The sequence below is a fragment of the Equus przewalskii genome, chromosome 25, assembly GCF_037783145.1.
Source record: "Equus przewalskii isolate Varuska chromosome 25, EquPr2, whole genome shotgun sequence".
In the NCBI taxonomy this organism is placed as follows: domain Eukaryota; kingdom Metazoa; phylum Chordata; class Mammalia; order Perissodactyla; family Equidae; genus Equus; species Equus przewalskii.
Window position 1 is genome coordinate 14,615,648 of NC_091855.1, and position 24,406 is coordinate 14,640,053.

A 24,406-nucleotide genomic window follows, 5' to 3' on the forward strand; every position below is an offset into this window, starting at 1 on the left:
AGAGGGCTCCCAGGACCACCATGAGACCGGGCACCCGCTTTCTGCCAAGGCCCCTGGAAGGCAGCTCACTGCATGGGCGGCCCAGCACCTTCCTGCTGGTGCAGACAGAACCTGAAGGCTCCTGAGAGAATCAGAGCCGTTTTAGAAGTCAGGTGACACGTAAACCCAGTGAAGAAAGGAGGGCTGTCCTCTTAGCTCATGTCCAATGAGTCAGCTGCCCCCATCTGCCACCTCCACAGCCTGGCCTCTCCCAGGGACCCTGAGCCGACAGCACCAGGCCAGCCAGCGGCAGGCTCTGTCAACTGTGGCCTTTGTGGCCTCTGTGACCCCGGACCCGCTGAGCCTCAATTTCCATGTCAGTAAAACAAAGACAAAATGAGGGTCTATGCCAGGTGGCTGTTGTGGGGGAGGGTTCTGTGAGCTAAGGCACTGGGCCGGGCCCAGTGTCGGACACAGATTAAGTGCTCACTAGATGTGAGAAAACCAAAACTATCTACAGAGACAGAAATGAGAGTTGTACCCTCACCCGCTCCAGGTACGGAAGTAACGGACTGAGCTGCTCAGCCACTGAACAGCGGCCACTAAGCAAGCTGAGACAAGGATGCCAAGGGGGGATGGCCTGGTCTCATCTCTGGCCCTAGGGAGCAACTGAGCCAGGCCTGAGCTGTGAGCTTTAGATGCCACTGGCCTTGCTGATGCCTCCCCCAGGGAATGGTCACTCTGAAGAGCAGATCATGGCCCAGGTCATTTGCTTAACCATCATAGGCCAGTCAGCTCCCCCTGGGCACACTTCACACCACCCTGCAGCATGGTGGCACCCCGTTCTGGAGGCCAGTGTGAGACCAGCCAGCTCCCCACTGCTGACCCCGAGTTTGGCCCTGCCTGTAACACCTCCCCCACGTCTGGAGTCCAATTCTGCCCTGGCAGGTCTGACAGCACACAGGCCTCGGCGGGCCGCAGCTCACAGGAATGGCCCACACATTCATTCCCCAAAAAAGGAAAAGCCACCCAAAAGTGAGGTCATTTGGTTTTTCTGGCACAGATGCAGAGAGCTATGGACCACTCAATTCTACAAAGAACTTCCCAGATGACAAGGATTTGGCCCAGCCTAGTATTCACAAAACTTGGGGATGTGTGGTCTGGCTGATCGAGCCTAACTTGACTCCTCTGTGTAGTATGAGGTGTGACTCTCAACTTTACAACTTGATGCCTCGAGGGTCTTATCTGCGAAATGGGAATGACCAAATCCAGCCCTCCTGGGGTTTGGGTAAGAATTAAATGGCACAATACTTGACTTAGGGTGGGGGGCTCAAAAAGTAAAATAAAACGCAGTTAGCTCCCTTCCTCTCGCCAGGGTCATTTCTGCTGAGTGTGCTTTGCTGACCGGCAAGGAGGACCTGCCTAGACTCCAAGCCCCCTGTGTGGAAGCCTCTCTCCAGAGGTCAAACCACTTATTACCACAAATTTGCAAGAAAGAAAGAGATACGTCACCGCTTGGACAAAGTTTTCCAAGTCTCTTCTCTGTGCCCCTAAATAACCTCCTGGGCTGGGGCTTCTTTTATGGCCTGTCCACAATCCACTCCTGGTCATCCCAGCCCTCTCAAGGCATCTCCTTTGGCACTGGGAACTCTGACCTCCATGGTGGCCACTGTTACTGGGCTGACAGCTGGAGGCAAGCGGGGCATCAACTCTGTCAACTGCTTACAGGGACCTAGGAGGGGTTCCTGGAGCCCCCAGACCCAACAGGGGCAGACACTGCACCTCTCTGTAGTGGGTGTGAAGGCCCGTAAGAGAAGCCATGGTCCAAAGTCTGTGCTTACACTGACTGGTCCAATGACACATGAGTAGGGCAGAAAAAACAGAATAGCTCAGTGCTTTGTTCTCAAATTTGAACGTGTATCAGAATCGCCTGGAGGGCTTGTTAAAACAGATTTATCCCACCACTATAGTTTCTCATTCAGTAGTTTTGGGCAGTCAGAGAAAGTGCATTTCTAACGAGCATCCAGGTGATGCTGATGCCGCTGGTCCAGAAACCACACTGAGGACCACAGGCTTAGCGGCTAAGAGGATGGGTTTGGGTACAGAAGACCGAGGTTCCAACTAGGTCTGCCATTTACTAACCCCGCGACCTGAGCCAGTTCTTGACCTCTCTGAGCCTCAGTCTCCTCATCTGTTAAATGAGATAATACCTTTCTCACCAGGTTAAGAGGCTTTAATGAGCTAACGTATGCAAAAAGCCTAGCACATATTAAGTAGTTAACAGTGTCTATAGTTCATTATTAAAGGACAAGAAAGAAAAAGGATACTAATATAAAGAAGTGAGACAATAGGAACTACTCAGGGTCCTGGAATCGCCTGTGTAGACTAAGTGGTCACCTGGCACCATCTGGGGGTTACAGAGGTCACCTTGGTGCCTACGGTGTCCCTGTGTCCAGGCCAGCATGCGCCAGCAGGCACCACACCCCAGCTCTCCCCAGTCCTGGACTCCTTCACCCGATCAAGGACACATGATCAATAGGACCTCAGCACCATTCTGGCCCAGACTCCAGGCCACCGCCATGATGCCACCCACCTCCTTCCTGAGGAACCACCACCCAGCAGCCACATGACCTCACACCAAATGCAGGTAGAAACACATCCTTCCATGGGAAAGCTCAAAGCTCCAGGGAACCCAGAGCCCTCAGGATGCCAGAGACCCCCTAGGCAGAAAGCAGGGGTGGGGGCACAAGCTCGGAGCCCAGCCACTCTGGAAGAATCACAAGCCACAAGGAACCACACCAGTGATCTGCCCCCTGGGATGCTGGAGCAGAAACTTCCTAAGGAGCATTAACAGACTCACTCTGTAAACTGCCACTCCCTGGGGAGTGGGATCTCCATGATTCTCCATTATGACAATAATTACCCCATGCCTAAGAGGAAGTTTCTAGTTCCGGGAGCACTGAACGGAGGAAGAGAACAGAGAGGCCTGGCACTTTAATGAGCTCCTCCTCAGTTGCAAATTAAAACAATAACATATCCCTTTACACCTAGTAGACTAATAAACAGTTAGAAAGGTGATTACACCAAATGTCAGCAGGATTGTGGGATCCAGAAGCCCTCATGCCTGGAAGGGTGGACTGTCGGCCATTTTGGAGAGCAATCCAAAGCTGTATTGTGAAATCCAATGTGCTCCCACCCCACCACCCAGGAAATCCCCCTCTCAAAGAAATTCTTGCACAGTGAATACTGGGAGACGTGGGAGAATTTGCGTCATCCCGTTATCTGTGTCAGCAGGGGAGGAGTCGGAGACAATCTGCATGTCCATGGGCGGGGACGGTACGGGAAAAGGTGACAGACCCACAGAAGCCTTGCATGGCCCCACCATGACAGTGGGCCATGAACCGAGAGGCCTAATTAAGTCAAGCCCCTTCACCTGAGATCCAGGAAAATACAGTCTCTTCTCTCAAAATACAAATGCAGATCAGCACATTATAAGGTGGACAGAAGCCCCGAAACTCCTTTATTAAGGAGCCTCAGGCAACCTGTGGACCATGGAAACCACCATCCGACATGGCCCAATGCCATCACCGCCCTCCCAGCCTGTCCTCGGGACCCATCAGCAGTCCGGGGCATTGGCAGCCCAGCACAGCAGGCCTGCTGGCCAGGCAGCCAGGGGATCCGCAGCAGGGAGCGGGAGGCTGAGGAACAGGACTGTGTCTGTGGAAACTTCCCCATTTCCGGAGGGGTGGTAAGTACAGCGACGGGGCAGGACAGGGGGCTTCGTCTGCAGGCAAGCGCATTCACGGCGCGCTCCGTCCCCCAGCACCAGGCTTGTTAACCTTGGAAACTGTGCAGTGGCAGAGGGGGCCACAGAGAGCAGGGGCAGCCCAGGGGGTGCCTGCCACCCCCACAGCCTCACCCAAACCTCGTTCCAGAGAAAAGTACCGTGTTATGCCTTCAATTTAAAGATGAGGACACTGAAGGCAAAGTGGACCTCTGGGCGCCCCGAGGGAAGGGGAGCGGAGAGGGAATAAGATCGTGGAGTTGCTCAAAGACGTTGACTGTTACTGTTACCACTAGGTGAGGCATGAGCCATCTCAGCAAATCCGCTCAACAATCCTATGTTAGAGGAGGAAACCGAGGGTCAGAGGCTACATAACCTTCCCAGTCACACAGCTAGCAAGACACAAAGCTGCAATTAGAACTGGGGTCTCCAGGAGGCCAAAGCGTGAGCCCTTTCCACTATCCTGGGGGCTGTGGCTCATCCAGGGAAGCCGGGATTAATGAGAAATCAGCCAGCGCCACTGGCCCCAACCACCCAGCTCTGCCCGCCTCCTGCACCAGTCCCGGGTCAGTCTAGCGCCACACGGGCACCTGTGCAGTATCCCCAGGCAGTCGCTGGGCCTGGACCAGAGAGGGTGGCTAAAGGGCAGCCCAGAACACTGGGCTGAGAATCACCCCCTGCGCTCACATCCAATCACAAGAGAAGGTCCTGGCCCTAGCGGCTCCCTGGGGATGCAGGACGGGCCGGGCAGGTTTTCCTCTAAGTCTCAGTTTTGGGGAGGTGGAAAGAGGGTTTGAACTCTTGTCTCTTTTGGCTTTCTGAACACAAAGCCCACTGAGAGAGACCATGAATAATTGAAGGGGCAGCCAAGCCAGGGGGTATGGATGCCAGAGTGTGGGCAACAGGCTTGTTGGGGGTTGGACTGGCCCCATGTCAGCAGCCTCCCTCATGGCGGGTCACTGCAGATGCTCCTGACCCACCCAGGCTCCCGGCTCCCCCTGCCAACAGGCTGGAGCCAGGTTCATTCACTCATTCAGTCACTCTTACTGAGCACTGACCGTGTCAGGACTGAGGCCACATGCCGGGCCAATAAAGACATGGTCCCTAAATCAAGGAGCCTTTAGTCTGAGAGGGGAGACACATGTCAATCAAGACTCATATAAAAATGAGTGGATATTTGCAAACTGAGTTTAAATGCATACAGGAAAAGTTCCGGAAGTCCTGAGGCCCTAACCTGGTCCAGGCTGGGTAGGTGTGTATATGTGTGTATGTATGTACGCACGTGTGTGCACGCATGTGCACACGCATCTGACCAACGCCCTGGGGCAGTCAGGGAATTATTAAAGCTAAGGAATTTAAATTAGATGAACACTTTGTCAATGTGAAGGGAGACCATATAATTTATCATCCAAACCAGGGCACCTGAAAATAAAAGGAGGTACTATTAATAATTATCCCTGGACAACAGGTGCAAGCCGAGACCTCCGGTCACCCTCCCCACATGTGTGGAGTTGGGGACGGTCAGGAGGGTGGCACCGCCACGCGGGGGAAATAAAATATCAAAGGCCCAGGGAAAAGGGACTAAGGCCTGCTCCAACCCCCAGGAAATGGCCACTGGGACTGGTGCAGGAGGAGAGGAGAGGGGTGCCATGGGGCTCCTGCCGGATGCTAGGGTGCTTTCTTCTGAGAACAATGGAAGCCACCAAAGAGGTTTTGTTTGATTTCAGCTGAGGGTGGGGTGAGTGTGGGAATCAGACGTTGGTTTACATGTAATTCATGGCAGCTGCGCCTCGGAACGAGCCTCCGAACTGCAGTGTGAGGAGCAGACCAGAGGTGGACTAGAACGGCAGCGGAGGACAAGTTAGGAGACTGTGAAGAGGCAGGCAAGAGACCACGGTGGCTCAGATGGGACCACACGGAAGTGTCATGGGTGCTCAGGGAGTGAGAGAGGGACCAGAGGTCACACTCAGCTTTCAGACCTGAGCCAAGAGATGAAGGAATGGGTGAAGGCGCCATCCACTGGAACACGGCTTTCCATCCCACACTCCTCTGCCCGCCCAGACGCCCACAGCAGCTCGCCACGGTTACAAGAGAAGGTCCAGTCCTCAGCCTCGCAACGTCATTTGAAGGTCAGAGTGGAAGGACTTCGGAGATCAGGTGCCCACTGTCCCAGCGCTCTGTCGGTATTAACAACTAATCCTCCCACCCACCCTATGAGGTAGGCACTACCGTGAATCCCATTCTACAGATGAGAAAACTGAGACACAGACTCTCACGGTCACTCAAGGTCAGCAGATGAGGAGCCACAATTTGAGCCATAGTGCCCATGCTTCCAACCACAGGCTCAGTCAGCCTGGACCCCCTCGGCCCCTCCTTCCTCCTGACCCCCCCGAGGGCCCAGCAGCAGGTCACGTGCAGCAGCCCAGAGTGGGCTCCTCCCCTCCCAGTGCCCACCAGGCCACCTCACCCCAGCCCAGTGGGCTCACCCTCTGGGAGTGGGGCCAAGCAGAGGCCGCTCCCGAGCTCCCCTCATAACCCTAGTGTGTAGTCGGGTGGACAGCCTTGGCCTTGGAACTCCCTAGTGGACCAATCCCAGTGCCTCCCTGCCGTCCCTCCCAAGCCTCTCCACCAAAACTCTGAGAAAATCAGGCTGAAACCATCATTAAGAGCCTCTTAAGGGGAAACTGGAAAGGGGGGTGAGGGGTGTAGTGAGGACCGAAGAGGTGTACCTTTAATGGAGCATGCCAACGTTGGGAACAGGGAAGCAGGCGAGGCAGTGGACCTTGTGCTCGGCATGGCCGATGGACGCTAGCCATACCCATGCCTCGCTTCCCGCACACTGTGCCTTCCCCCATCTGAGCAGGGGAGGCAGCCCTGCCTGCGCTTCTAAAAGCCTTCCCAGACCTAACAAAAAACGGAGGAAGAGAGGAGGAAGTGGAAGCTACCTACCCACAAGACTTCAGGACTCCACCGACAGCCCTGGGAAGGTGTTCAGGCCTGGCCAGGCCACCTCCCTAACCTCCTTACCCGCCGACACCTGCTGATTCCCAGTGGCTCTGGAATGAAGGCCAAGGCTCGGTGCACTCACCTGGGCCCTGGTTTGCAGGAGGCGCACCTGGGAAACATCCTGGTGGGGCTCAGAGCTCTTGCCCCAGCATCCCAACCCTGTTCCCCACTGCTGGTCTCTGCAGGCCTCCCTCAAGGGGCAGCAGAATGGCGCCGCTGCTTCCCTCTGCCGCCTTGTCACTCACCTCCTCCCTGTCGCTCCATCTGTCTCCATCTCCCATCTTTTCCGCGCTTTAGTAGAATGTTTGCAGGTACAATGGACACACAGCACTGGGAGATCTGAGTTCTAATTCTGATTCTACCACAGGGGAACTGAGGGCCTCAGGTCTGTCCTTTAAACTTCACAGGCTCACCTGGAAAGTCTCCCACCTTATGTGTGGCTACACCTGCCTCATACCTGCCTCAATGGGCTCTTGAGATACAGCCACTGGGAGAGCAATCTGAGGCAAGCAAGGTTTCCCAAATCGACCTAATTACAAAACACCCTGAAAATACAGATGACGACCACCCCAACGACCGCCATTCTGGTTCAGGAGTCTGGGGTGGGGCCCAAGAACCAGCATTTTAACAGCAAAAAGAACTCCAGGTGAATCCTATAATCAGGCAAGTTTGGGCAACTCTGGGCCCCAGAAGTGCACGGGAAGTCTATCACCTCACCTTCTGTGCAGAGAAGGGAAAGAAGAGCTTGTGAAAGCACTCCTTGGCTTTGTGCACACATCCAGAATAACACCTCCCCCCACTTCGGGAGCCCAGCAGGTGCAGACGCCAAACTGGGTGGTTTGCAGCCATCATCTCGCTTAGTCCCGGCAACAACCCTACAAGACAGATTGCCTCCTTTTTACAGATGATAAGGACCTGCTGAAGGATACCTACAGCTAGTAAGACGGCGGAGCTTCTCTCCACCCCAGGACTGCCGACTCCAAAGCCGGGCTCTCCCCAGCACCCCGCAGCCTCTGCAGATGGATTCCCCCACAGGCAGGGACGGAAGGCAGAGGGCAGCTCCAAGCACGACTGCCTGTCCTATCCCCTCCCTGAGCCTGGACCTGACGCATCCATGGCTAGTCCCAATCATCCTGTCTGGTAGGAGAAAGCGGCGCTCCCCTGCACGGAGACGGAGGCCACTGTTTTCTGTCCCCAAATATGAGGGAGACAGGGGTCCTGGAGCCTGCAATCTAGAAAGGAAGGTAGGACCCACCTAGGAAAGAATCATACAGCAACCCAGGGCAGGAGAGAGTTCTGAGCCGGATCGCCCAGTGCTGGAATGAGGGGCTCCAGGAGGGCCTGGCAGGAAAGGGTGCCGAGGCCAGAGAACATGCTGCATCTAGAATGAGGCCCAACATACCCTGGAGCCCTTCTTCCCCACCCTGCATGATCCCTGCTGAGCGAGCAGCAGCCAGCCCCAGAGCAGAGTTCAGCAACTCCCAGCTCCCTGGAGAGGAAGCAATTTCCTCCTGCAGAGGAAGCTGCCGCCACCCAGCCAGACAGCATCCCACAGCCCCTTCCTCCTGTCCCCGCCTCTCCGGGGGAGCTGGGCCTGGGACGAGACAACTGAGAAGCAGAGGGAAAGCGCCACGGCGGTCCTGAAACCTGGCCTTCCTGTACGGAGTCCTCCCCCCCAGCCTGGAGGCTAGTGACTCCTCTCCCACTTAAAGGACACAACAATGACAACAGCTGACATTTAGTGACACTTATTTACTAAGCACTTCATACGGGTTATCACATTTATTCTTCACAACAAGCTTAAGAGGTAAATTTTGGTCCCCATTTTAGAGATGGAAAAACTGAGGCTCCGGAAGGTTAAACAACCCAGCTAGCAAAGAACAGGTGCCAAACGAAACCAGAAGTCCCCTAACACCAAATTCCAATTTCTTTCCACTGTTTTTCTCTCTCTCTCTAAGCATCTGCTAAGTACAGGGCACTAGACCAGCCAGAACCAGAAATAGCCCTGCTACCAGGGCGCCACGATCGAGCTGACAGGTAACGACACGCCTCATCAGTGAGGCACAGACTGAGCAGCAAAGAAGGAACCATGTGCGAACCCTGCGGGGGCCAGGGACGCGGCTCACAGTGGGGTTCCACACCAGCAAGCAAGCAGAAGCCAGGTGGCTCTGCACAGGGTTCTGGGGTGCAGGCATATCTGGGGGCCTGACTTGAGACAGTGGTCAACTGCAGGCACAGCAGACTTGGTGAGGGCAGAAATCAGGAGAGGAGATCCTGCGCTGTTAGCAAGAAACAGAACTTTTCTCCAAAGGAAGCTAGCAAGTTTTGCATCAGTCTCTGTAACTCCCTGGCCAAAAATCTATCACACACTAACCCTTCAGGAGAGCCCCTGGGAGAAAAACAGCCTGGGACAAGCAAGCACTGGGGGGAAAAAAAGCCAAAGGCAAGAGTGGGGCCAGCTGGCTCAGGGGTCGCCGTTGCGCCCCAGGGTCCCCAGGAGGCTGCAGCCCACTTCCCTGTGTCTGCAGCAGGAGGAGGCGGGGACCTGGCCCAAAAGGCCCTTCTCCACCAAAAGATGCCAGAGCTTCTCCTTAGCTCAGAGGCTGCCGACTTCCCCAGAGCTGTGCTGCAGCCAGCGCCACACACTACGCCCAGCTGGTCGGCCCGCCCACCTCTGCATGCAGCTACTGTGGCAGGCCCAGCCGGTCAGGGGCCTGGCCCTGAGGAAGGAGGAAGGAGGGGCGGTATCCAGGACCCTCTGCTGATCTATCGACCCTGCCTCAAGGGCTCCAAGGGCCCAGAGACACCAACAGTAAATGCATAAAATATAGCAATTCCACTTTGGAGTCCATACAGAAAAGAATTGAAATTGAAAGCAAGGACTCAGATATTCATACACCCATGTTGATAGCAGCACTATTCACAATAGCCAAAAGGTGAAAGCGACCCAAGTGTCCATTAACAGATGAACAGATAAACAGTATGTGATACATACATACAACGGAATATTAATCAGCCTTAAAAAGGAAGGAAATTCTGACACACACTACAACATGGATGAACCTTGAGGACACAATGCTAAGTGAAATAAGCCAGACACAAAAGGACAAATTCCCTATGATTATATGGGGCACCTAAAGGAGTCAAATTCACAGAGAAGAAAGTAGAACAGTGGCTGCCAGCGGCCAGGAGGAGGGGCGAATGGGCAGTTGTTGTTGAATGGGGACAGAGTTTCAGTTTTGCAAGATGAAAGAGTTCTGGAGATGGATGGTAGTGATAGTGGCACAACAATGTGAATGTACTTAATGCCACTGAACTGTCCACTTAAAAATGGTCAAAATGGTGAATTTTATGTTGCATATATTTTACCACAATTAAAAATATCTGTATATATAAATTAAACACATAAAATCTTATGTGTGGCATAGAAAAATAACCATGTTACCTGGAGGGAGTTGTTTTTTTTTGCCACGAGCATGTCATACTTTCATAACAAAACCAAAAAAGACAATGAAGACTGATAAACCAAAAATGTTTCAAATCCTGATTCACGAGGGTGTTTAAGAAGTCCCCATTCTACAGAATGGGACGATGCTATCACCTGACTCTTCTTGCCACCAGCACCAGCCTGCCCTGCAGAGAAGGACAGGAAGCACCCCTCCCAGAAGCAGTAAAGGCAGACTTGGGTGGGGCCAGCTGTACCGCCCAGGCCTCAGGCCCTTCATGAAAACGGCAGGAGGGAAGTGACCCCCAGGGCCAGAGGCGATGACTCCAGGGTGACTCGGCTCTGGTTTCCCCGGAAGGAAATGAGCTAGCTAGCCTTTTTCCCCTTCTAGGAAAGCACGAGGGAATGACTCCCCCATCCCTACATGCCCAGGCTTTTTCCACAGACGGCTCTGACAGAACTACCCCCAACCTCCACTGCACGGGGAGGGAAGCCAGAGTGAAGAGGGGGGCAGAGGAAACAGCTCGCCTGACTGGGGAAGACACAGGATGGGGGAGGCACAAAGGACAAGATGTGCCTTTCCTCTTTCCACCCTCAATTCCCACCATGAACACACCAGGAGGGATGCAGACGGGCTCTGGTCCTATGTCCCCACTGACTGGCTGTGTGGTCTGGCCTCACTTTCCTCCTCTGTAACTTGAAGAGGAAGGAACATTTGCTACCTAAGTCTCCTTTCTCTTGAAGTTCTAGGCTTCTGCAGGAGCTGGGTGATGCACGGAACTGAGAAAGGCTAGAGAAGACAGAGCTTGGCCTTGGAACCCAGAGAGCCACGGTACGGAGACTCATGTCTGGTATGCCACGCAGAAGCAATGCTTCTAACTGGAACACCAGCACCCCCCGCCCTTAGGCCAAGCCGCCCAGTCATTCACTCATTCAATCTTTTCTATGCTCTTACCCTATGCCAGGATCCGGGCACTCACAGCCTCGTGAACGTCTCCACCAAGTTTCAAGAGCTGCCATCCCAGCCCCTGTCCCCAAGGCCAGCCTTTTGAGAAAGCAGAGTCTAGAAGAGTAACACAAAGAGCAGGCAGAAGGCGAAAGCATGTAGGACCCGGAAAAGAGCATGGAACCAGAGTCAAGAAAGCGTGGTTTAAATGCAAAGTCTGCCGCTGATTTGCTGTGTGACCTTGGACGAGCTGCTTCAGCCCTCTGGGCCTCAGGTTTCCAGTCTGTCAACAGGGGACTGGGTCTGGTCTCTGCAGGAACTTCCAGCTCCGACAGCCTGGGCATCTCTGGGACACAAACTCTCAATCCTGGGATCACGGCGGGGAGGCCTGCTGCAGTCAGCAGCACCATTGACCCTTCAGAACCCCGAGAACTCCAGACAGGCTGAGCTGACAGCCGGCCAACTCCGGGGAGCCTGCGGCCCCAGGGACAGAACTTGGCCGGCAGAGCCCAGCTGCTGGAGGCTGTCTGAAGGCGACCATGTGCTTTCACCTCAGGGATAACACGAATGTTGCAGGATTCTCAAAGCTGGAACCCTTTAGCTCGGGATGGGGTCAGAGGACCACAAGGAAGCTTCGCACATTCTCCATGCGCCCCCATCTCTGCCGGATTTGAACTATAAACACAGCCTTTTTCTGAAGGGAAGGGCTTAACACAAACCAGATGCAGCAGGGACTTTCCCCCACCCCCTCCTGGCCCTAAAATTAACGTTCGTGTCTCCTCTGCCAACATTCATTTGAAGGCCGAGCCTTAAAGAGCCAGCACCTCCAGTTCTCGCCTGCGCACACTCTCAATCACATCCCTGCTTAAACAAAATGTCAAGGTCCCAAAGGGAAAGTGCAGATGGGGCAGCCTCCCAGGAGCGCTTGGCACCCATGCAGCCAGGGCCAGATTTAAAAGGGGAGGTCAGTGGAAAAGGGCCGCTGATCCTCCACCACCAGCCCAAGAGGGATTAAAGGGCAGCCTTCCAGGGCGGGCTCTCGAGCCTGGGGATGGGCCTCTGGGGAGGGCATGGGTGGGGCTTGCCAATGGAACCAACCCATAGGGAGCAGTCCTGTGCACCAGCCCTGCCCCTGGGGGACTCTGGAGATTCCTGAAAGAGTTCATTTCCTGGACTTCAGTTTCCAGTCTCTAGAAAATGGGATGAATAACAGGCATCTTATTTAACTCTGATTCCTTCAGAGCTGTGATGATCTGACAGAACCCATCTTAAGAGAACTGGACTCCACTGGGCCCTGCAGGCTTCCAGGCTGCAGGCTGCTTGCTCCCATCTGGAAAGTTCTCCTGGTCCTACAGATCCTTCCAGCTCTGACTGAAGGCCCAGACCATCCCCCATTGCCCCCCTCACCTCCCCACGCCCTTCACCCACGCCAGGGCCACACCTCGGCACCCAGCACTAAGCAGCCAGCCCATCAGAGAAACACATCTTATCACCCCAGCAAGGGGACACATGCCCTGCTCTTAAGCTTGGGGGACCATGTCTTACACCCTCTGCACACCCCACAGGGCCTAGCAGTGCACTGCACACACTGAACATGCTCTGAACAGACAGTTCCATCTCACCGAGCTGCCATTCTTCAAGAAAAGGGACAGGTGACAGCAGAAAACTATTTGGAGAGGAACGTTGCTCCAGATAGAAATTCCCTGACTTGCTATAAATTTTAAATACTATTTTTTTAAGTATTTAATCCTGCAAATTTAACACAGCCATTTTCACTTTTGCACGTTACCTTCCTGTTTACACTGGTTTTATGGTTGCAACCGATTACAACATACACACCACATAGAGTTCTGCCACCTTCAACAGTCTATTGAACATTTTATTCCCGTATAATCTTCCCAAATCCTTTAAATCTTCATTTAAAGGCTGAAAAAATGTTCCACGACTATCATGTGTCAGGAAAGTTTGTTAAATACCTCCTCTACAGTTTTTGAGACAGCGAAGCTTCTCCCTCAATTTTACTCTCTTAGCACAGAGAATATTCTTCAGGATTTCTTTGTTTCAGCTGGACAGTCTCCTTAGGACCTGATACAAGGGGTGGAATTATCTGGCCAAGGGGTGGGAGCGTTTTCAAACCTTTTGCCACAGAAACGAGCCACAACGCTAACCCACAGGCTGCACCAACCCTCAAGGCCTTCAGGAAAGAGCACTCCTTTGACCACAAACTTGTCCTGAGGGGATTTTTTTTTTTTTTTTCCTGTTTTAAAATTGTTTCTCAGTTAAGCTGCATCAGCTGGGAGATTTCCTCTTCTCTGGGCCTCCAGGTTACGTGCTCTGGAGATCCTTTTTTTTCAATCTTAGCTCCAAGTCCCACCTCCTCTATACCAACCCTTCTTATTATAATCCTAGTCCACTCCCATATCAGTGGACTCGGCGTGGTCCCCCACTGATTCCTTCCCTACTAAACCCTCCCCCCCTCTATTTCTGAGATCCTTGATCCCCTTATACTGTGACCCCCACAGTGTCACATCTCCCCTGTAACACTCCCACTAGGCAGAGAGGCAGCCAGAGGGTTTCTTGACCCAGAGTCCCCACACTGACCCCTGGGGGTGGGGAGTCACTGGGCAATTGCCTGCTGAACTGAGTTCTACAGGCCTTCTAGGCTCCCTGTTGCCTGGGCCCCTGTCTCAAGGGGGCAGTTGGAGTCTGTGCCAGCAAAACACACTGCAGCTGGCAGCCCCCCAGGCTGAAACGATCCAGGATTATGACCATGTGGAGGCGTTCACACAGTCTAGAGCCAACCCAAACCCCTCTTGTCACGCTGTCTGGATGAAAGTTAGAACTCAGACAACAGCCCACAGTCAGAATTTGACTCAGCTGGGACTAGAGGATCAGAGGCCACTTAGGTGGGACAGGGAGGGGAACAGGGCGAGGCAGGATGCAGAATGTTGAAAAGCCCTCTGTCCACAGGAAACCAAACAACAGAGCTGGCAGGTCACTGAAGGACACAGATGTTGTGGCAGGGAGGGCCGCCTGTCTGATATGGACAGCCCCTCGGAATGCCCAGGATGAGAAGCGTGGCCTCTACCATCATCACTGCAATCCTGCGTCAAAGCAGCCTTGCGGATAGCCGGCTGGCCCACCTGCTCCAGAGCCAAAAGCAACTTACAGTCAGGGAAGCAAGAATAGGTTTTCTTTCTTTTCTTTACTTTCCCTCTAAGTAATGGGGGTTTGGGGTCCAGAAGAGATACTTGGTTCACATTTTGGGGGCCTAGTGAACTCAGGTCTACAAGGAGACAAAGCATCATCAGAAGGTCCTGGAGGAGGCACGAATATGAGCGAAGGAGATGAGTTTGTTTAGCTCATTCTGACTGAAGCAATAATATTCCTCAGGTAATCCTTCACAGAAGTCTCTAGCATTATCTAAAAATTAAGTAGGGAGCTTGCTACAAATGCAGATTCCTGAGCGCTGAGCCCAGAGTGTTTGGTTTGGCAGACCTGGGCGAGGCCCAGGAGGCTACAGTCTTTCCATGAACCCTAAGTGGTCCACGGACCACTCTTGAGGGAATACAACCTTGGAGCGAAACTCTCCACTTGAGTGGCAGACGGTGGATATGCCCATGGGAACCAGAAAACCTACAGGGAAGTTGTGGTCACCTGGCGTGGGTGATCATTTAATAAGATGTAGGCAGGAGGCCTGTGGCTGCTACCTGCCCCCACTCCTCACAGTAGAGAAACCTCTCCTTTCCCAGAACAAAGTACAAGTCCTTGTCTCCTCAGGAGTCCCGCTCTCCCTCTCAATTACCACGATCCTAATTGGACCAGCCTTCAGAGTTCACTGTGGTTTCCTGGGTGGGGAGAGACAAAGAGGGTAGAGTGTCTAATGAGCCAGACAGAATAAATCAATCCCAGCCTGGCCACATGGCTGCAAGCTGGAGCATCACAAGGCCCCAACAGGGAGCTGGTTCCAAACAACCAGAACAGCAGCTGAGACATCCTGGTGGCTTCCCCCTTCAGTGCCCCCAAGGAAATGTGCCAACACCAAGATTCTCTGTGGCGAATCCCATGGCTCTGAAGTTATGATCATCCACAGACCTTGGACATAGGCAAACTGTCCCCAGCTGTGTCAGATGGGCTGGCCATCTGACACTCACCACTAGGGACATCAAGCATGTCTCTAGTAGCTCTCCAAGAGAGCCTCAGAGTTCCAAATGTGGCTCCAAGGGTTTGGGTGACTCTAAGATGCCATCATTTAAGCATCATCTGTTCTTCCACCAAGAGACACCTGTGGACCTCCAACTATGGTCCCTGATCAAAGCCCACCCAACTCAAGGGCGGGGCCAGAGTTGCAAGAGAAAGGAACCTTCTGTGCATCACCTCCTACATATTGAAAATGACACAACCATGCAGCTGTGGCACTACTGTGTGTGCGGCACCAAGCTCTCCCAAAGGCTTCACCCATTTTGGCATTCGAAGCCACCTAAGGAACCTTTAGTCGGCACTTAGAGTTGCGGGAGACAGGCTCCAGTCCCTATGTGAGATCATGTCACCCCATGAACAGTCCAACTTCTTCTTCCTATCCCAGCGTCTGGGAAGTTCAGTCAGACACGTAACTGCTCGGGTGACCCGGGAGCTGCCCAGTGACAGAAGTAACACTGTGGGTTTGGGGTGCCGGCAACCCTCAGCCCAGAACCAGCACCCAGTCAAGAGTTCAGCGAGGGTCCGGTCAGTGCAGGAAGTGGTCTCTCCCACCCTGCAGCCTTCCTCCTGAAGATGGGGGCGGAGAGGAGAGCGTCACCTGGACCACAGAATGTTCAGTTCAGAGAAGCAAAGCGGAGGAAGTGAGAGCCGCGTGCGGAGACGGCAGGTTTAGGTTCTCGTTTGTGACTTCTCCCACTTCTCTTCAATTTTACCAAACACCCTGGCTCTTCTGACAAGCCTCACAGACGGAGAGGAACTTGGGGAATGTGGTCAGGAGCCAGGTCTGGGTGAAATCTTCTCAGACACAGATTCTAATTCTCGACCTCTTCTCCCACTGACGCTCATCAGCCCGGTGCCCCTGGCCCTCAGGCCTGGCCTGGCGTGTGGTGGCCACTGAGGAACCTACTAAGGCCAATGGGTAATGATATTTCACATTTTCTTCCCAAATGTTTAAATCCTGACAGTTTCCAAACCACCTTCTACGTATCTAGCACTAGATTAAAATGTTAGCAAGGCCTTCAGAATCCTAGAAATATAAGCCTACAGCCAGACAGCCAATGGCTGAAAAGATCTTTTGCGTCAAAGGAAAATCAGGTGCCACTCCCCCCACCAGACTGGGGTGTCTGGGGACAGCCATTAAGGGGAAGTGCCCCAGCTCAACTGCTGCCTGACAAGAATCAACAGGCTCACAGCAGCAGCGCACCAACCACACACCTCCACGCTCTCTGGAGAGTAGAATTTCAGGTGATCATTATTTTCTTCTTTGTACTTTGCTGTATTTTCCAAATTTTCCACCATAAATTTTACTTTCCTTTTTAATTAGTAAAAAAAAAAAAATAGGTTTTGTATTGCTGGTGGCACATGAAGAAGTCTGTCTTTTAAAGGCAATTGATGAATATGTAAAAGGACTCATAGAAATGATCATCTCCTTTGATGGACTAACTGAGCTCCCAGATATTATCCTAAAATGCAGGAAAATGCCCACATGAAAATAATCTTTACAGAGGAATTATCTACGATAGCCCGAAACTGGAAACCATGAAAATGCCCAATAATGGCAGACTGGGAGGAGAGTGGATGTCAGCTGGCTGAGGAGCGAGGCAGCGGGTAAGGTGCCACGCCCAGGCCCAACCCCCACTGCCACACCTTTCCTTCCTGAAGGCTCTGCGGCAAAGGGCCTGAGGCCACACCTTGTTGAGACACAGCGCAGCCCCAAAAGAGCTTCTAGAGGACAACTGAGGGCTCCGGGGCCTTCCTTCTGCACCACTGGGGTAGGTCAAACTCGTTTTCCTAACAAAATGGCAGCTCTGGCCCTGCCCTCACGTGCCGAGCACCCAAGCCAACAGTCCTCTTCTCAGGAAAGGTCTCAGGAACCCTCTGAACAGGGACCCAGGAGTCCACACTCACCACTCTCCAGCCCCGGTCTGGACAAATGCAAGTGTGAGTCTCCAGCAAATGCTGACGAGCATCTCCAAGGACGGAGGCCTCGCTCAGGCTGAACCTCCAGAAACAGCAGGACAAGATTTCCCTATTCGGCTCCCCACAGAAATGCCTTCAGACAAGTGTGATTTAAGCAGGCCCTCGGCTCTGCTGGGGGTTGATTTAGGAACCAATAGACAAAAAAGGTCTCTGTGTGTTCCATGAAACGGATACTGATGGTGTCATCCACTGCACAGCTCTCCTAAAATGGAAAAGCCCTCGGTGTTCAGTGCTTACAAAGTGTCTCTTTCCCACAAACTGCTATACTTCCTTTCACTATGAAATAAACATAAGATCATCCCAATTTCCCCTTTTGTTTGGGCTGCCAGGAAGCTCGGAACTAGGGTCAGTGGTGACCTACAAAAACTAACTTCTAATTTAACATTGTTTTCTCAATGACCTCACCCCCATCCTGACAAAGCTCCAGATCTTCTAACTTCAATTTTAAAATTCTGTGAACCATTTAATGCGTTCTCCTCAAATGTTTTTGGAAAGTACACACAAACATATATTCATGAAACAACCTCTATACGTGGACCTCACTTTCTTCAGGGCTGTGTAGCTATATAAGAAAAAATGTCTTTGAGAAAATGCCAAGTGGGAAAATAAAAAAGCAGAACTAAATTGTATACACACTATGATTACCCCTATCAAAATAATGCAGGCATGAGGATAAAAACAAAATAGGTTTCTGAAGATACAAATAGCTGTGTTTAGGTGAAAGGGTGAAAACGGTCACTTTTTGTCCCCTGAAGTTATCTTCTCAATTGTGGATGACGCAAGCAGGCAAGCGGAAGCTAGAAAAGCAGCGTCCCCTGGCCTCTCCCATGTCAGCCCCCAGGCTGCCACACTGGCAGGAGGGGACAGGCTATAGCCCCCATCTGGATCCTTAGGGACTGGAACCCAGAAGTGACAGTCTGCATTTCTTAGCCTCTTGGGGAAGAAGCTGGTGCCCTGAAATCATAGCTGTTTGAGATTCCTGCCATCCCCTGTCAGTGGACATGTTCCGAGCCCTCCCTCACGGAAACAACAAACTGGATGCCTGGACACATAGCGGGGAGGGGCAAGGGCCCTGCCATGACCCCTGACTTCCAATGCCTAGGACTTGATTGGCACACTACTGACCCATCACCCTTCCAATGTCAGATCAAATGCCACCCCCTCTAAGCACCTTTCCTCATCCACCCGCAGAAACTAGCCCACGCCCAACCAACAGACATTCCCCAAAAGCTACACTTCTTCAAAACCCTCAGCCCACCTGAAACCGCCCCCTCAGCATCTGTCCAGCCCACAGGACCGCGAGCCCCCGGCCCAGCACAATTGCAGTTGGTGCGCCATCCACGAGCTCAGTGGCCAGCAGATCGGATGGTTCAGACCCTGCTGAGGGCCAAGGTTTGGCAGACTGGGCTAGAGGCTTCCTCCTGCCTCCACTGGAGTCAGGATCCCCAGGGTTCCCACAATGGCTGGCCTCTACTGCCTCTATCTCGTCTCTAATGACAACAGCCCACGTCAGGCAGAGAAGTGTCAGTGGTCCGAGGGGGAGCAGAGGCAGGGTCTGCCTAACCCTGGAGAGCAGCCAAGACCTCAGAAGTAGGCTGACTCATCACCTCGCAGGTGCAGAAAGCTCATTCCTTGCCAGGGCATCCTCGCAACTGGAAATCCACAGCAGGGACGGTTCCCATGGCAACGGGCCAGCACCTCCTCCACAGCCGCCTTCCTTGGAGCACCACTTGCCTGTGCCCACGGGTCACTTAACCTACCCTCCCCCAGCCTAAATCCTCTGAACGCAGAGTGAGGAGGGGCCTTGAAGGCCAGGCAAGGCAGAGCGGCCCTCCCTCTGCCTCCTTCTCACCCTCGAGTCTACCTAAACACATTCAAGACCAGGACACTCACAACCTAACAGTTCATCCTTCTCTGGAAAGTTTGACTCTTAGAGATTCTGACCTAGCCTTCATCTCCCACACAACTCTCACCGAGTCCGACTTCCCCTTGGGCCTACCCCACGCAGCAAGTCCAGCACGGCCCTCTTCCACTGGGCAGCCTGGAGCTTTCTCCCACCAGCCAGCTTCCCACCCTTCTCCACCCTCTGCATGGCATCATACTGGTCTCTAATCCTCTCAACACGCAGTGCCCAGTTCAGACAGCCACGTGCTGAGCAGGACTAGGGACAAGCCGGGCATCCGCTCCTGCCCCGAAGATGGCCCAAGCTTGTCCCTCTGCTGACTCACCCTGTCCTCACTGTCACCCACCCTCAGGCCTTTCTCTCCAGCTGCTCCCTGCCCACTCCTCCTTCATGCCCATCTCCTGCCCCTCCCTTCCCATAACCTGACTTTGCCTTCGCCTTCGGTGACACTATCCGCTTGGCCCACCGCCCCCACCTTCACCAACACCTGACTCACTCTTACACAGTCTCCATTTAACTTTTAGCTCACAGTATCACCTCCTCCAGGAAGTCTTACCTGTCCCCTCCAAGGTGGGCTGGGGCCTCCCTTGGGCTCCCGTCACCATACCACATGGGACATCTTTGAACTCAACAGGGAAATGCCAACTCACGGGTCTCTCACCTGCTGCCTCTTCAGAGGCAGGGGATCATGCACCTGGCCCTGACCTGGAAAGAGCAACTGCTTAACATGTTAAATCTGGGTGGGAAGCACCTGGGTATTTCTTTTACTATTCTCTGTACTTTTTCTTGTAAATGAAATATCATTAAAAAAAGAAATAGATGATCCATAGTAAATGTGAATCGAGTGGACGAACCATCATTGGCTGCAGTGCCTTCAACCCCAGGAGATGTTTGTCCATCTCAAGTGTCTGCTGAACTCATCCTACAACAACTTGCCTCCCCCGGAGCTGGAGCCCAGGGCCCCTGGTCAGTCACTTGAGCACCATGGGCTCAAACCCTCAGGTGCGCTCCTGCACCGTGCACGGCACAGTGGGCATGAGCCAGAGTTTTTATTCGCGCTAGAGGATCATTTCATCTCCACTTGCCCTTTGTCACTTGAGAAGTTCGTAGCCGTTCATACTAGCTCGCTAGTCTCACCGTAAATTAACCCAGATGGTAAATATGGCAGGCAGGCTCCGCTGCTAACTCTGGAAGCTGGGTAATGGGCACATGGGGATTCATTACACTATTCTCTACTCCTGTGCTTAAATTTTCCATAATAAGTTTTCTCCTTAATTCATTCCTTCAATGTTAATTCCAACATTCCTTAAGTGCCTACCACACGCCAGGCAGCATGGATAAAGAGAGAAATAAGAAACAATCTTCCCCATGAATTGATAACTTTATTAAGTTCTAACTTATCTGCTATCTTCTCCCTCCCTGGGAATGAAACACCTAAGGGCACTTGTGCCAGGAAGACAATGCTGACCTCCCCAAGGAACAAATAGCCAGGAGGGGCCTCAGGGACTGTGTCTTCCCAGCTCGCTCTACTCCACCTACCAGTGCCGTCTCTCCACACACGGGGGGCTCCCCCACTCAGTAAGTGGCTGCCGGGAGCCGAGGGTGGGCCTCAGGGCTGCTGCCAAGCTCACGCACCCACAGGAAACCACGGGCGGGCTGGGAGCCCCCAACTGAAAGGCAACTTTCCTCAAAGGGCAGGAGCCCAACGCCCTTCACTCTATCCTTACAACTCTTCCTGGCCCCGCTCAGTGCCAGGTACTAGGCCAGCTTCGGGGATAGAAATCAAAGTCATGCGGCTGTCCCTGACTTCAAGGGAATCACGTTCCTATTGACCGGAAATCCTTGGATTCAAATCCTAGCTCCGCCACTTACTAGCTGCAGGACCTAAGGCGAATTACTAAACCTCTCTGGGCCTCAGTTTTCCCAACTGTAAAATGGGGATACTGGCTCCCACTTCACAGGGCTGTTGTGAGGATTACGTGGGTTAGCACATGCAAAGTCCCTGTCCCAGTGCTTATATGTAAAAAGCTAACGGCAGTGCCAGGCACACAGCATTAGAAGAATTCATGTGTGAAACTTTTTATTTAAATTCACCAGGCTCCCATAGCCCCTGTTAACAGGTATAGGCGACAATGGGCACTGAAACACTCTTTGCAAAGAAGAAATCACAGAGGCAGGGCCAGATCCGAGGGACAGGCTCAGACTGGCTTCTGGCTGTCCTTGCCTCACTGCCTTCTCTTGCCTGAGCTTTTCTGAGCAATGCCCCAGCCACCGCCTAAGGGGTAAGAGGGGCCGACAAGCCTGTAAATGCTTTCCATCCGGCCTCGTCTCAGAGGAGAGGTGCCAGCAAAGCTCCTTCATCAGGGAGATGCTCCCAGCCTGCCCGCACCAGGACGCTGCGGCCAGGCCAGGAGGTGTTCCGTTGCTGTCACTGTCTTGGGTTCTGTTTTTGTTTTTCTGAGCCAGCTGTCCCTTTTGCTCACTCCGGGCGTTAGGTGGCGTGACTCTCAGTCGGCCGTATACGAACCTTAGTGTGCTCTTTGACTTCTCAGAGTTTGACTCTCTCACTTGTAAATAGGACTAATACCGCCTACCTTCTTGCAGGGATGAACTAAGATTGTGTATGTGAAACAGGCAGCACAGGGCCTGCAACAAAGAGGGGAGACACTAGCAAGGCTGTTTCAGGGCGCAGGGGCCTGGAGCAGCTCTACAGACACGGGAGCAGCCCAGTCTTGACAAGCCCAGAGGTGCCCACTCTGGGGCAGCCAGCGGAGACCAAGCCAGGCCCCCTGCGCTCCCAGGGAGGGGAGGAAAGCCGCCGCCCTCAGACGGAGGGCCCAGCAGAGCCTCATCCCCAAAACCATCCGTGGGGGTGGCCAGGGCCTGGGGGGCCTCTGTGGGGCAAGAAGGAAAGAGAACAGACCTGGGGAAGAAAGGAGGGGGGCAAAGAGAAGCATGGAGGGGGGATAAAAAGCCCCCATCAGGCCCTGAGCCGCCCCCACCTCCCCTGCTCAATACAGCGTTGGGACCTGCAGTGTTGGGGACCAGAGAGACAGCCACTTCCTGGTTCCCCAGGAATGTGTGTGTCAAGAGAGAGGTATCTGGGGCTTAAGGAGGTTGGAGGCCCAGTTCCATCTCTAGTGAGGAGCTTCTCTTCCCCAGTCGGGGCCGACGGGCACCAAGCAGGAGGGACCTGACAGAGAGGTGGCAGCCAGGGCAGTGGTTAGGAGGTGCCCTCTGGCCAGGCAGCTCTGGGTACAAAGGCCACAGCCCCACTCAAGAGCTCTGAGGGTTGGGCACATTATCTAATGTTGCTAAACTAATGTTGCTAAACCTCAGGCCTCAATTTCTTCTATGAAGTGGAGATGAAAATGTAACAGTATCTATTTCATAGGGTGGTTACGGTGATTCATGACACAATGTGTGTAACGGACTTAGCACAGGGCTGGGCGTGTGGTAGTTAAGTGTTAGCTGTCAACAACAGGACTAGGACCACGAGTGCCACCAGCACCACCTCCGCTTGTCCCTTTGGCTCATCTGTCGCTTCTCTCCTCAACGGCAATCTCAGGAGCCAGTCCCGGGAACACCTGAGTGCAAGGGCAGCCATACAAACGGCCGCCTGTCCATTGCCCCCTCCAGCCTGGCAGAGCACAGTGGGCCGTCAAGTATGACATTCACCTGAACCTGACCACCCACACACTAGCCAGACCCCAGCAGCTCCATCTGCCTCCAGAGCACGGAGGCTCACCCTGCCTGTGTGTCTGCAGGTGTTCTGGAGCCCACCCACAAGGATAACTACAGGAGATGATTTATGTGTGCCCAGAATAAACAGTCCCTCCCACAACCAGCCCCACAAGGAACGCACTCATGGCAGAGTGTCCTTGGACACGTCAGATCACCACGATGGACCTCAGTCTCTTCATCTAAGAAGGCAGGGCCAGGTGACAGCATAGGTCCCTTCTGGCTCAGGCATTCAATGATTTGATTTCTTCAAACCACTACAGGGGAAAGGAGGGTTGGAGCTGGGTTCTAGGAGTAAACAAAGTGAAAGACAGGGCTACCTATTGACATCAGCCCCTTGGGCAGATTCCAGGCTGAAATCCTTGCTCCCTGGCTCTGACAGGAGTTTCTCCTACCCACTGAGCCCACAGGCAGGTCCCCTCCCTTCCTCTCACCAGGCCTGTGGGGCAGCCAAGCTGACACAAAGGACCACTATGAACGGTCTACCTGCAGTGGGCAGAGATGCTCTCCCCACTCCTGAGCCACCCCCAGGCATGCCATCACCTGGACCACACCTGGAGCATCCAGGCTACATGGCAGAGTTAAGGGACCCTTCGCCAACTCCAAACAAGGCCTCCCCCGCTCTCCCCTCCCCAGGCACCTGGCTTCCTGCTGGGCCACACCCCAAGCAGGCATTTTCAGAGTGAGAGGGCACTGCAGCGCACAGGACTCTGGCTCCTCAGAGGGAAGGGAAGGGAAGGGAAGCTCATTCACCTGGCCCCACCCACGCCCTTCCCAGAGGGTGAGAACAAATTCCTGAAAGCTGAGGACACAGAAGACTCCTAAAGGTAAGAGTCTGTGTGTTAGCTGAAGAGTGACTTTCAGAGCCAAGCTGGGATGCCCAGGAGTCAACCTCAAGATGACCTCTGGAAGCGCCTGACTCTACTGAGGAACCCCCCACCCCAAGAGGACAGACACACAGAATGCCAGCGTTCACCCAGATCCCAGAGACCATCTCCATGTGATAATGCAAGGAAGCACCAGCACCACCCCAAAACCCAGCCCCCTCATTTTATAGGCGAGGATCAGGTGTGGCTTGTCCAGCATCGCACAGCAGCCACAGGCAGCTCCTAGACAAGCCCTCAGGTCTCCTCCGGCCCAGTGCATAGTGCTTGATGCTCGACCGTTCTCCCTATTCCGACAGGACAGGGTTCTTGCAAGCCATTCTCTAGCCTAATAGTTCAAAAGGGACAGTCTCTCCACACCTACTCCTCTCCTATATGCCACCTCCTAAGGTCCCAACAGAAAGAGAGCAGGAGGCAGGTGGACCAAGGTCCTGCTGGACTCCACATGCTGGTGAGCTGGAGGGTCTAAAGGTTCCGTCTGGTTCCACACCCCTCCAAGATGCTGTGGCTAAGGACAGCAGGCTGCTGATGTCCAAGA

At 53.5% G+C, this 24,406-nt stretch overlaps 1 protein-coding gene across 8 annotated transcripts in view; it reads right to left on the reverse strand.

Moving 5' to 3' along the window:
- The window catches only part of ACTN1 (actinin alpha 1), a 95,799-nt gene that overhangs the window by 56,354 nt on the left and 15,039 nt on the right, over positions 1-24,406 (reverse strand). For 2 of the 8 annotated variants that reach the window (XM_070594119.1, XM_070594117.1), the window contains exon 1: positions 17,269-17,423. The exons of 5 other annotated variants lie outside the window; for them this stretch is intronic. The gene's annotated coding sequence lies outside the window, so the exon portion shown is untranslated. Of the gene's footprint in view, positions 1-17,268; positions 17,454-24,406 lie in introns of those variants that run through there. One more of the 8 variants, XM_070594121.1, reaches the window with a different exon arrangement.